We start from the raw sequence: 12,369 nt of genomic DNA, 5'->3' as shown, positions 1-12,369 counted from the left end.
TGCTATGTAAAGTTTTGACCTCTCCAATCCCACTTTTACCAAATTTTGCATCAAGATCTAAAAACTCTGAATCATTGGGATGCCTTTTAACTAAAGTTGACTCATCTCAAGTCCCATCATTATCAAGATTCATATTGCAAAACAAAGATTTAATAGGGGACACATCAATCAGTTTTAGATCTTCATCATTATTATCATGAAAACTCTTACAAAGCAATCTTTCTTAGCACACATTCTAGCGGTTCTTTCTTTGCACTCATCAATGGAAATTCTCATGGCCTTGAGAGACTCATTGATATCATGCTTAGGTGGAATAGATCTAAGTTTCAAAGAATCAACATCAAGAGAAATTCTATCCACGTTCCTAGCCAATTCATCAATCTTAGGCAATTTTTCTTCAAGCAAAGCATTGCAATTCTTTTGAGAGATCATAAATTATTTAACACTAATCTCAAAATCAGAGGTCATATTATTAAAATTTCCATAAGAGTTGTTGTAGGAATTACCATAATTATTAGAGGAATTACTAGGAAACGGCCTAGGATTAAAGTTTCCTCTATACGCGTTGTTACCAAAATTGTTCCTACCAACAAAATTCACACACATAGATTCATTATTATTCTCAATAAAAGTAGACAAAGACATATCATTAGGATCAATAGGAGCACTTTTATTAGCAAACAATTTCTTAAGTTCATCCATCTTTCCACTCAAAACATTAATCTCTTCTATCGCATGAACTTTTTTTACTAGTAGATCTTTTGGTGTGCCATTGAGAATAATTAACCATAATATTATCTAGGAGTTTAGTAGCTTCTTATAAAGTGATTTCCATAAAAGTACCTCCTGCAGCCGAATCTAAAAGATTTCTAGAAGCAAAATTTAATCCGGCATAATTTTTTTGTATGATCATCCATAAATTTAATCCATGTGTATTGTGAATCATTAATTTCATCCTCTCCCAGGATTGTGCAACATGCTCATGATCAAGTTGCTTAAAATTCATAATGTCATTTCTAAGAGAGATGATTTTAGCGGGAGGAAAATACTTAGAGATAAACACATCTTCGCACTTATTCCAAGAATCAATATTGTTTTTTGGCAAAGACGAAAACCAAGTTTTAGCACGATCACTAAGTGAAAACGGAAATAGCTTCAATTTCACAATATCATTATCCATGTCTTTCTTCTTTTGCATATCACACAAATCAACAAAGTTGTTTAGATGAGTAGCGGCATCTTCACTACGAAGGCCGGAGAATTGATCTTTCATAACAAGATTCAACAAGACAACATTAATTTCACAAGATTCAGCACCGGTAAGAGGAGCAATCAGAGTGCTAAGGAAATCATTATTGTTGGTATTGGAAAAGTCACACAATTTAGTATTATCTTGAGTCACCGTGACAAACAATTCAACACACAAGCACACAAGAGGCAAGCAAAAAAGAGGAGAACGGGAAAGAGAGGGCGAATAAAACGGCAAGGGTGAAGTGGGGGATAGGAAAACGAGAGGCAAATGGCAAATAATGTAATGCGAGGGATAAAGTTTGTGATGGGTACTTGATATGTCTTGACTTGAGCGAAGACCTCCCCGGCAACGGCGCTAGAAATCCTTCTTGCTACCTCTTGAGCACTGCGTTAGTTTTCCCTTGAAGAGGAAAGGGAGATGCAGCAATGTAGCGTAAGTATTTCCCTCAGTTTTTGAGAACCAAGGTATCAATCCAGTAGGAGGCTACACACAAGTCCCTCGTACCTACACAAACAAATAAGAACCTCGCAACCAACGCGATAAAGGGGTTGTCAATCCCTTCACGCCCACTTGCAAAAGTGAGATCTGATAGAGATAATAATAAGATAAATATTTTTTGGTATTTTTATGATATAGATTGAAAAGTAAAGATTGCAAAATAAAGTATATCGAAAACTTATATGATGGAAAATAGACCCGGGGGCCATAGGTTTCACTAGTGGCTTCTCACAAGATAGCATAAGTGTCACTGTGGGTGAAAGATCAATCTAGTAGGCGAAACCAAACTAATAATTTGAAGGGACTTGCAAAGATAACCAATCATACATAAAATAATTCAGAAGAGATTCAAATATTTATCATAGATAAACTTGATCATAAACCCACAATTCATCGGATCTCGACAAACACACCACAAAAAGAGTTACATCGAATAGATCTCCAAGAAGATTGAGGAGAACATTGTATTGAGATTCAAAGAGAGAGAAGAAGCCATCTAGCTAATAACTATGGACCCGAAGGTCTGTGGTAAACTACTCACACTTCATCGGAGAGGCCTTGGCGTTAATGTAGAAGCCCTCCGTGATTGATTCCCCCTCCGACGGAGCACCGGAAAAGGCTCCAAGATGGGATCTGACGGGTACAGAAGGTTGCGGCAGTGGAAATAGGGTTTCGTGGTGCTCATGGGTGTTTTCAAGGTATGCAAGTATATATAGGCGAAGGAAGTCGGTCAGGGGAGCCACGAGGGGCCCACGAGGGTGGGGGCGTGCCCTCCTGCCTCGTGGCTTCCTCGTCTGCTTCTTGACGACCACTCCAAGTCTCCTGGATTGCATTTGTTCCAAAAATATCTCTCCCAAAGGTTTCATTCCGTTTGGACTCCGTTTGATATTCCTTTTCTTCGAAACTGAAATAGGCAAAAAAAACAGCAATTTGGGCTGGGCCTCCGGTTAATAGGTTAGTCCCAAAAATGATATAAATGTGTATAGTAAAGCCCATAAACATCCGAAATGTCTAATATAATAGCATGGAACAATAAAAAATTATAGATATGTTGGAGACGTATCAGCATCAAGGTTATCAAGTTTTGCAAAGTTCAATGGAGCCACCATACCGAGGAGGAAACCACCTGGGAGCCACCATACCGAGGAAGAAGATCTCCACAAAGACCACCCAAACCTTTTTGCTGACCAACCCGAATCTCGAGGGCGAGATTCATCTTAAGGGGGGGAAGGTTTGTAACATCCCAATTTTCAATTTGGATGTTATACATAGATCATCATATGCATATCATATTTATTCTTTGTTGTGATCCTAGAAATCTTAAGCAACTCAAGGACCCAAGGAGAGAGTTGGAGGTTTCACAAAATTCATATTTGAATTTATTTCAAATTTGAAGAAAGATCAATTTGATTTTATTATTTTCTCTCCAATTATTTCCAATATTAAAAATAAAATGAGAGAAGATAATATGACTTCTTCAACCTAAGAGAAATATTGGAGAAAGAATTTTAAAATCAAATTATTTATTTATTTGGTATTTTATTTGCTATTTTATTTGAATTAGAGAAATAATGCATTTTTGAAAATTGCATATCAGTCAAGAAAAATGTTCATCTTGTCCTAAATATTAGGTTTGGACGGTGAAAATTGTTTCTCGAATTTTTAGAATTTTCTTTATATTTATTTAGGATTTTTTCCTTCGCGGTGAAGTTGTTTTTTTTTAAGTTTTGGATCGACTGGACCTAAGCCCAGTCGGCCCAGCAGCCCAACCGCCGCGCCGTCGCCTCCTCCGAGCGGGAGGAGTACCGCTCGTAGCCGTCACCGACAGGGATTCCGGCTCAGACTCCCATGGCTGCCCCCTCGCCCAAGGCACCCCCCGAGGCCCTTTATAAGCCATGCCGCGCTGCCGCCTCTCGCCACCCCGCCTCGCCTCACCACCGTAGCCGCAGCAGCAGCGCCGCCGCCGCCGCAGCCCGCGCCGCCGCCCCGCGCTGCCTCCCGATGCCACCGCCCACCGCCGCCGTCGCTGGAAGCCGCCGTCGTCGCCGGATCTCGCCATTGAACCGACCTCGGCTAACGGTAATAAACCGTTTGGTTTATTTTTGGTTTCTCCGGTTTATTTCAGTTCGGTAGATTAGATCGGTTTATATTTTAGGTTTTCTAATTTAACGAACGTTCGCTCGTTTTAACAAACACTTTTCGCCGGATTAGTTCTGTTAGCGAACGTTCGCGCCGTAGTATTTTTCTTTTTAGTTTATTTTCTACCAGGGACCTATCCGCTAATAGTTTTCTCACGTTTTAGCCCCTGATCTTAAAACTAGCATAACTTTTTACTCGTTTATCCAAATTAGATGAAACCAGCGCCTAAATCTTCGTACCGTTATGTTATTTCTAGTTAACCAACTTGAACATGATTTTGGTACTGTAAAATTTGAGTTTAGTTCAGATTAGTAAACGATCTTGTTTCGTTCGTATTTTGAGTTTCGTTTCTCCGTTTGGGTTGTTTCATTTTGCAAACCGTAGCTAATCACTTGTACCTACTGTTAAGATCTAATTCACATGATAATAATGCTGTTGGTTTGACTTTTTCTAGTTTAAGCCGTTTGCTTGTTTCGTGTTTGATTTGGATATTTTCTCAGTTTTCTTGTTGTTTCATTTGAGTGATTGCTTATGTATGCTACTATTTGTCTACGCTAGATTACCCGGAGTGCGAAGCTTGTTACTACGAATCTCTAGAGTTTGCAGATCGTCAGTAAGGCAAGTTACACTTTGATCATACTCTTTTATACCCAGTTTTTACTATGCATTAGTATTTACCCCTCAAATATTTGCATGAGTAGGATTGGGAACATGTTGTTTGGTTGTAGTGCATGAGGTAGGAACCTAATACCTTTTGATCACCCTGGGAATGTACGTTATGCTTATTTATTGCTTAGCCATGCTCGTAGACAGGGATTGGATCGTGATTCACACATGGAAGTTTTAGAGTTATTAATCATGGATAACAATAAGGTGGCCACTTTAATATACATCTTGGTGGATTGGTTGAGGCACCTGGTGAATCCAGTGTTGCCTATTTTAGGAATTCCCGGAGTACCAGTGTGATTTTTCCTACGGTTTGCCACCCAGGCTCAAAGGGATCATAAGATTATTCATGCTAGAAACTTTCGTGTGCAGCCACAAGCCACTATGGGCTCTGGCATAGTTGAGTAAGTTGCGTGAGCTCTTGAAGAAGTGGACTAGCAGATGTAGGGGAAAGTAGGTGTACCGGTCCACCCGGAGTAGAGAGTAAGTGCTTCAGAAAGACTATGTCTCGATCATCCGATCATGGATGCGGTCGAGTCTTGTGGGGAAAAGTGTGCAAACCTCTACAGAGTGTATAAACTAATCATGGTTAGCCATGTCCCCGGTTATGGACATCTTGAGTATCTGGTACTTGAATTATTGATGTGATCTCATCACTTTACTTAATGAATTTGTTGGGTTAATGATGATACTTTTTATTGGGATTTTAGTTGGGGTTACCTTCTCAAATATTGGGCAACTTGGGAGTAGTTAAATAAATATATTCCTTTATTGTAGGAAAAAACTAGCTTTATGCAAAATCATAGACTTACAGCCTCCACCAGGCAAATATTGCATGTAGATATAGTTCTTGCATTTCATTGCTTTACAGTGTAACTCTGCCAGCATATTCAATGTGTTGACCTACATGGCTGCAACATCTCATGTTGCAGACTACTCGGATGACGAATAAGGTGCGATAGGTCGTTGTTTTGCACTTAGTTATGCCGTTGGAGTTGATGGACTCATTTACCTTCGAAGCTTCCGAAGTTATTTAGTTTAGATGGCCTTCAACCATGATATTTTTGTGTAATCATACTCTTTATGAAGACTCAATATAATAAGTGTGTGATTGAACTCTGTTATAATTCCTTGAGTACTGTGCGTGTCAGCATTATCGATCCAGGGATGACACTGATGCACAGAGACTTCAGACCATTCGGATCGTGGTCGCTACATGTACTTTCCACTATTAACTTCTCAACATTATCCTAGGGCTACCGAACATTAAGCATGCGACCCTACGGGTTCAGGAATAATGTAGACATGACCGAGACACTTCTCTGGTCAATAACCAATAGCGGGACCTGGATGCCCATATTGATTCCTAAATATTCCACAAAGATTTTTATCGGTTGAACCCACAATGTCGGGGATTCAGACAATCCCTTATACAATCCTCTTTGTCCAGCGATATGTTACTTGCCCGATATTCGATCGCTGGTATCTACATACCTAGTTCAATCTCGTTACCGGCAAGTATCTTTACTCGTTTCATAATACAAGATCTCGTGAGTAAAATCGGTATTCACGTGAATCTTCTCACGATGTTGTATTACTGAGATGACCCAAAGATATCTCTCTGTCACACAGAGTGACAAATCTCAGTCTTGATCCATGCAACCCAACAAACACCTTCGGAGATAGCTGTAGAGCACCTTTATGATCACCCAGTTATGAAGTGATGTTTGACAACACACAAGGTATTCCTCCGGTATCCGGGAGTGACATGATCTCATGGTCTAAGGGACATATACTTGACATGAAGAAAGTTGTAGATAATAACTAAGTGATACAATCTGATGCTAAGCATACAGTTGGGTCTGAACATCACATCATTCTCCTAATGATGTGATCTCATTATCAAATGACAACTCATGTCTATGGTTAGGAAACCTTAACCATCTTTGATCAACGAGCTAGTATAGTAGAGACCTATTAGGGACACAGTATTGTTTATGTATTCACACATATATTTAAGTTTCCGGTCAATACAGTTCTAGCATGAATAATTAAAATTTATCATGAACAAGGAAATATGATATTGACCAATTTATTATTGCTTCTAGGGCATATTTCTAACAGTCTCCCACTTGCACTAGAGTCAGTAATCTAGTTTACATCATAGTGAATCTAACACTCATAGAGTTCTGGTGTTGATTATGTTTTGCTCATGGAAGAGGTTTAGTCAACGGGTCTACCACATTCATATCCGTATGTACTTTGTAAATATCTATGTCTCCATCCTTAATGTAATTACAAATGGAGTTGAAGCGGCGTTTGATGTGCTTGGTCTTCTTATGAAACCTTGGCTCATTGGCAATGGCAATGGCGCTAGTGTTGTCACAAAAGAGAGTCATAGGATACGATGCACCACTACAAAAAATACGTCCATGATGATACGTGTTTGTCATTGTAGGTCACGTTTCCTTTCATGCATGTACACCCATGATGATTTTATGACAGAATCAAGATATCCATGCATGTATTGTCGTCGTAGTGTTCCATGACAATACTGATATTATCATCACAGAAGTGTCCACTTCCATGACGATAAATTGCGCATCATGGAAGTGTTTCATCAAGGGTAACCGACACATGGTATCCACCGTAACGAGTCACCGTTAAACTATTGGTTTCCAGTTTGCATCCGATAACCCATTAAAGCCCGGACCAATGGTGATTTTTGAAAGTGCTAGTATTCGACTAGAGGGGGAGGGGGTGAATAGGCGATTTTTATGGATGTCTTCAAAACATGGGTGCTTTGAAGACAAACAATAGAAATGAACCTATTGATATGCAGCGGAAGGTAGACTACACTAGACAAGCCATAGTCAAGTAAGCAATGTAGTGAAAGCATGAAGACTATCAATAGCTAGGTAGTATGGATCAGGATGGAAGATAGTATGAAGCCAAACAGTAAACAGTCTCCACACAGTGAAGTCAAATAGATCAGGCAAATGGGCAAAGACTTCACGAAGACAAACTGTAAGTAAAGTGAGAGAGGAAGGATAGAACCAGTTGCTCGAAGAGGACAAGGGATTTGTTGGACCAGTTCCAGTTGTTGTGACAACTGTACGTCTGGTTAGGGAGGTTGAGATTCAACTCAGAAGACCATGTATTGACCTTATTCCCCTTGATCTAAGAACACTTAGTCCTCGCCCAATCACTCTGGTAAGTCTTCAAGGGAGACTTCCAAACCTTCACATACTTTGTTCATTGGCAATCCATAACGACTCTTGGATGCTTAGAACGCGACGCCTAACCGGCTGGAGGATTCAAAGTCTGGAAGTGTAATAATTCTTCAGATCACGCGGACAGAAAGACTTTAGTGATGCCTAACACTCTTTGGCTTTGGGTGTTTTGGGCTTTATCCTCGCAAGGATTTCTCTCTCAAGGGCTTCAGAGGTGGGTTGCTCTCAAACGACAAAAGCCGTGCACTAACTCTGAGCAGCCACCAATTTATGGTGTAGGGGGTGGGCTATTTATAGCCAGGAGGCAACCCGACCTGATTTGTCCAAAATTACCCTGGGTCACTAAGGAACTGACATGTGTCCAACGGTCAGATTTCAAACACATGCGGCAGCTTAGCTTGGGCTACAAGCAAAGCCGACTCATCCAACTCTGGATAAGATTTTCTCTCATTGTCTTCGCTCAAAGACATAGGATTTGGTTGAGCATCACATCAGTCACTCTGACTTTGTTCACTTGGACCCCACTTAACAATATTGTGGTTCCTATGACTCAACAAAGAAGAAAAGGAAACTATGAAACAACTATGTCTTCGCACTCCATAGTCTTCATGTGAAGTCTTCTCCTGTCATAGTCTTCAATGTGAATATCTTCACATACCACCATTGTCTTCAATATCTTCACACATTTTTAGGGGTCATCTCTGGTAGGTAAACCGAATCAATATGGGACTACAATCTGTGTTATCATGCAATTCTCACAAACACATTAGTCCCTCAACTAAGTTTGTCGTTAATACTCCAAAACCAGCTAGGGGTGGCACTAGATGCACTTACAATCTCCCACTTTTTGGTGATTGATGACAAACTGGTTGAAGTTTTCAACGGGAATAAAAGTATGTGAAAGTTTAGTGTTGTGAGTATTGTCTTCATACATATGATGAGGCTCCCCCTGAAGATGTGCATATAAATGATTTGCTTTTGAATGCAAATGCACATGGCAGGTTTTTCTTTGTGGAGGCCATATTCAAGGTGTGAAGACAATACATTATGCATATAGAAAGATAATGAAGATAATGATATGCATAATGGAAAATGGACGTCTGCAGATTGACTTCATGCGGAATTTATCATCGCAACACAGAGTAGCAGAAAAAGTTGCAGACGACCATTGAGTTTAAGTGTTACAACTCAAAGAACCAAATGTATCAAAAGATAAGAGTTGTAAAAACTTGGCAAAATAATGCAACCACCCATAAGGATCCGCTTGAAGACTATCAACTCATATGCTTCTCCCCCTTTTGTCAGTAATGACCTAAAAGGTTTGAAGACATAGAGAATCTACTCGTTCCCAGAAGGAGCAGATGGTGGAGCAGGGTCGACGTTGGAGTTTGGTGGTGCAGAGGGGCCTGGTGCAGAGTTGAGATGCAGTGTAGCCATGGTCGGTGAAGTGGCGTCGTCTTCTTCATCGACGACATTTGCAACAACAGTTGCAGCCGAAGATGAATACTCATAATCTTCAAGTGAGGGAGTAGGGCGCCAGCTTGCATTTGTGGAGGCCTGGAGTCAAACTTGAAGCTTTCGGTGAAGCCATCTGCTCGAAGACCATCTTTAGAACACAGCAGAGTGAGGCTCTTCCAGGGCCGCCGCGCATTCTCATGGGCAACAAATGAGGTCTTGGTGGCCAGATTGCGAATGTGATTGAGATCCACCAGGAGACTATGCATCTGACGCTTCAGCCAGTCGTGGTGCTTGTCCTGCTTCTGATGTAATGCCACAAGCAGCTCTCGGTCATTGAGTACACGAGAACACTTCCGAGGCCTTTGGGCAATTGTACCGGAAGTGGCTTCGGTATTTGCTCGATGAGGCAGACGCACATTGCCAGCCAGAGGCTAAGCAGGAATAACAACATTTGGAACATGAACTCCTTCCATGGGCTGCGTGAAGCTTTGATGATCAGCATTGTGAAGATATATTTGGCTCTTTGGCAGGCTCGGGGTAGATGGCTTCAACTAATAAATCAACCTCAGGCAGAAAGACAAGATGGTTGTGTGCTGAAGGCTGATAGTTGACAGTAGAATGAAGTTTGATTAGGCGCATTGCCCATGGAGTATAAAACTTCAGGCCAAACAGATCAATCCTAGAGGCAGCAAGTTGTCTAATGAAGAAATCCCGGGAGTTGAATCTGATGCCATTGACAATATAGAATACCAAAGTCTTCATAGTTCCTTCAAGTTTGGCTTCAGAAGAATGTCCTTTGATTGGCCATAGAGTACGCCTCAGTATATGATAGACTGTACGGGGTAAGTACTCTAGGTCCTGGACAAAGAATTCCTTGGGATATTCTGCATCTTGAGGCAATGGCTTCATCATGCTGAGCATCTGACTCATGTTGGGTTCAGGCCTTTGAAAAATGCTCTACAGTCCTTCTCTGTGACGTTGACAACCATGCTCATACAATTTACCTGGAGTGGGCAGGGAGGTAAGCTCGATGATGCCTTGAGCTTTAGCTTCATGGTGCACATCACCTGTCATTCACTCGAGGATCCATGTCTTCGGATCCCGATTGTAGCCACGAATATGAAGAGTAGCATGGAACTGCAGCAGCAGCTCTTCATTCTAGTGCTCTTTGGCTGTGACAAATTCCAGAAGGCCAACATCCCGAAAGCAGTCCAGAGCTTCTTCAAGACAGGGGAGCCCAGCCATAGCTTCAAAATCAAGGCGCATGTGAGGAAATATTCTCTCTTGATTGTAGAGGATGCAGGAGTAATAGCTGTGCTGTTGATGGCTCTAGAAGCGATCCAAAGGGATCTTTGGCTTCGAGTATGGATTCTTGTCACTGTCAAAGAAGGTGTTGTGTGCTCTGAAGCTATTGACACTGAAAGATCCTAGTGCTGTAGCAGCACGGGGAAGCCTTGGTAGCCTGGGCTTAGGCTTATGTACTTGTGGTCATTGCTGCACATGGTAATCATATTGCAGGCCGGGATCAGTGGGTGGAACCAGGATTGGCCAGCGAATAGTGACCAACTCCATATCACGCTTGTAAGCCATTTCCATAGTGTGAGGCCTTGGGGGAGGAACAACGTCATCAGTGGGGATCAGCGTCACAGAAGCTTCAGGATTTACATTTGTTTCAGGCACAACATTAGCTTCAGGATCCACATGATCTTCAGCTAAGACAGGGTCATTGGCTTCAGCAGTGTTTGTGGCAGCCTCATTGTTCTCAACCTCCATATGGTCAACGACCGGAGGGTCTTGCACAATCACATTCTCCTCGAGAATGACCTGATCTGGGGCAGGGGGTGTGGCAACTCTCTCTTCTCTTCTTTCTCTTTCTTCTTTCATCGACTGATGCAGCCGGAATATCTTCAGCAGCTTTGGCTTCAGACTCTGGAACCGTCGCGGAAGGATTCTCTTCAGGGAACACTTGATGTGCCACTGAACTGGATTGTTGTGAATCTTCTTCTGAGATGGTTGACATGAAGACCGAGGGCCTGAGACCTTTACGAAGCCATTGGAAAATGGGCGACGCCTTTGGCGATGGAGTGGTCTCCATGTAGTTGTCATCATTCACCACTGGGTTGGTGACTTGCGCTGGTGGAGTGCGGGGTGTTTCATCATGAACTGGGGTTTCTTCTTGCGGGCGCTCAGCCCATGAATCATCTTGAGCAATTGGCGTCAATGGACGACCAATGCTGATGTATTCGCTGCTCGTTGGAGCAGGCGATGATACCAACTGATGCTCAAGTTGAGGAAGGACTTCATCATCAAAAACATTGTCTTCATGACCAGTGTCTTCAGCTGCGTTGGGGTCAACAACTGGAACTTGCTCTTCTTCTTCATGAGCCTCTATGGAAGCAGGCTGGTGGAGCACAACTCGTCGTTCTTGATTTGTGGCGGCAGGAGGAGCAACTGAGATGGGTTCAACAATGAGTGGCTCAGAGGCCGCAACACGCTCTTTTCTTGAAGACTTAGTTCCCTAAGTCTCCAGCTTCTTCTTGGAAGGAGCATCGTTAGATACATCCTTGTGCTTGTGTTTCTTGGCTTTGGCTTCAACTGCCCTTGTTTTCTTCAGCTCTGAAGCTGCTGAGGGGACCTTAGGTTTCGAGCCTGTCATGCTGGCAGTGGAGACAATGCGAGGTTCTTCCTGCCTTGGTGCAGTTTGGGTCTCAACAGGCTTCTTCTTCTTGGCAGCCATCCTGGGATCGATGCTAGGTCGCCCAAGAGCTTTTCGCTTCTCAACTTCATTGTGGGCTTGAACGCATTTCTCAACGAGGTACTTCATGTGCTCGCGTGAGCCTTTAGCTTTAGTGCGCTTCTTGTGGAACTCCTCCTTGAGGTCATGCAACATCTTCTTGAAGATTTGAACATCTGCCACACTGAGCTTGGCCATGTTCTTCTTGAAGTGAGCCTTCTCATAATCAATTTTGTTTTTCAGCTCAACAATCTTCTGAGCCAAGGCCAATTCACCAGCAATGGCTCCATGGAAGGTGACGCTGATGTCCATAGGGAGCTGTAGATCATCAATACCGATGTCCTGGTTGTTGAACCACTCATCGATGAAGTTATTGAGAATATCAGCAT

The 12,369-nt window shown here is 42.2% G+C and overlaps 1 pseudogene; it reads right to left on the bottom strand.

Annotated features, from left to right (window-relative positions):
- The window catches only part of LOC119360900, a 29,116-nt pseudogene extending 18,097 nt beyond the window's left edge, over nucleotides 1–11,019 (bottom strand).
- Nucleotides 11,020–12,369: the final 1,350 nt, after the last annotated feature.

This window comes from Triticum dicoccoides, chromosome 2B, assembly GCF_002162155.2.
Source record: "Triticum dicoccoides isolate Atlit2015 ecotype Zavitan chromosome 2B, WEW_v2.0, whole genome shotgun sequence".
NCBI lineage: Eukaryota > Viridiplantae > Streptophyta > Magnoliopsida > Poales > Poaceae > Triticum > Triticum dicoccoides.
Note: the sequence above shows the minus strand (reverse complement) of the source record. Positions and strands in the feature narration are given on the sequence as shown.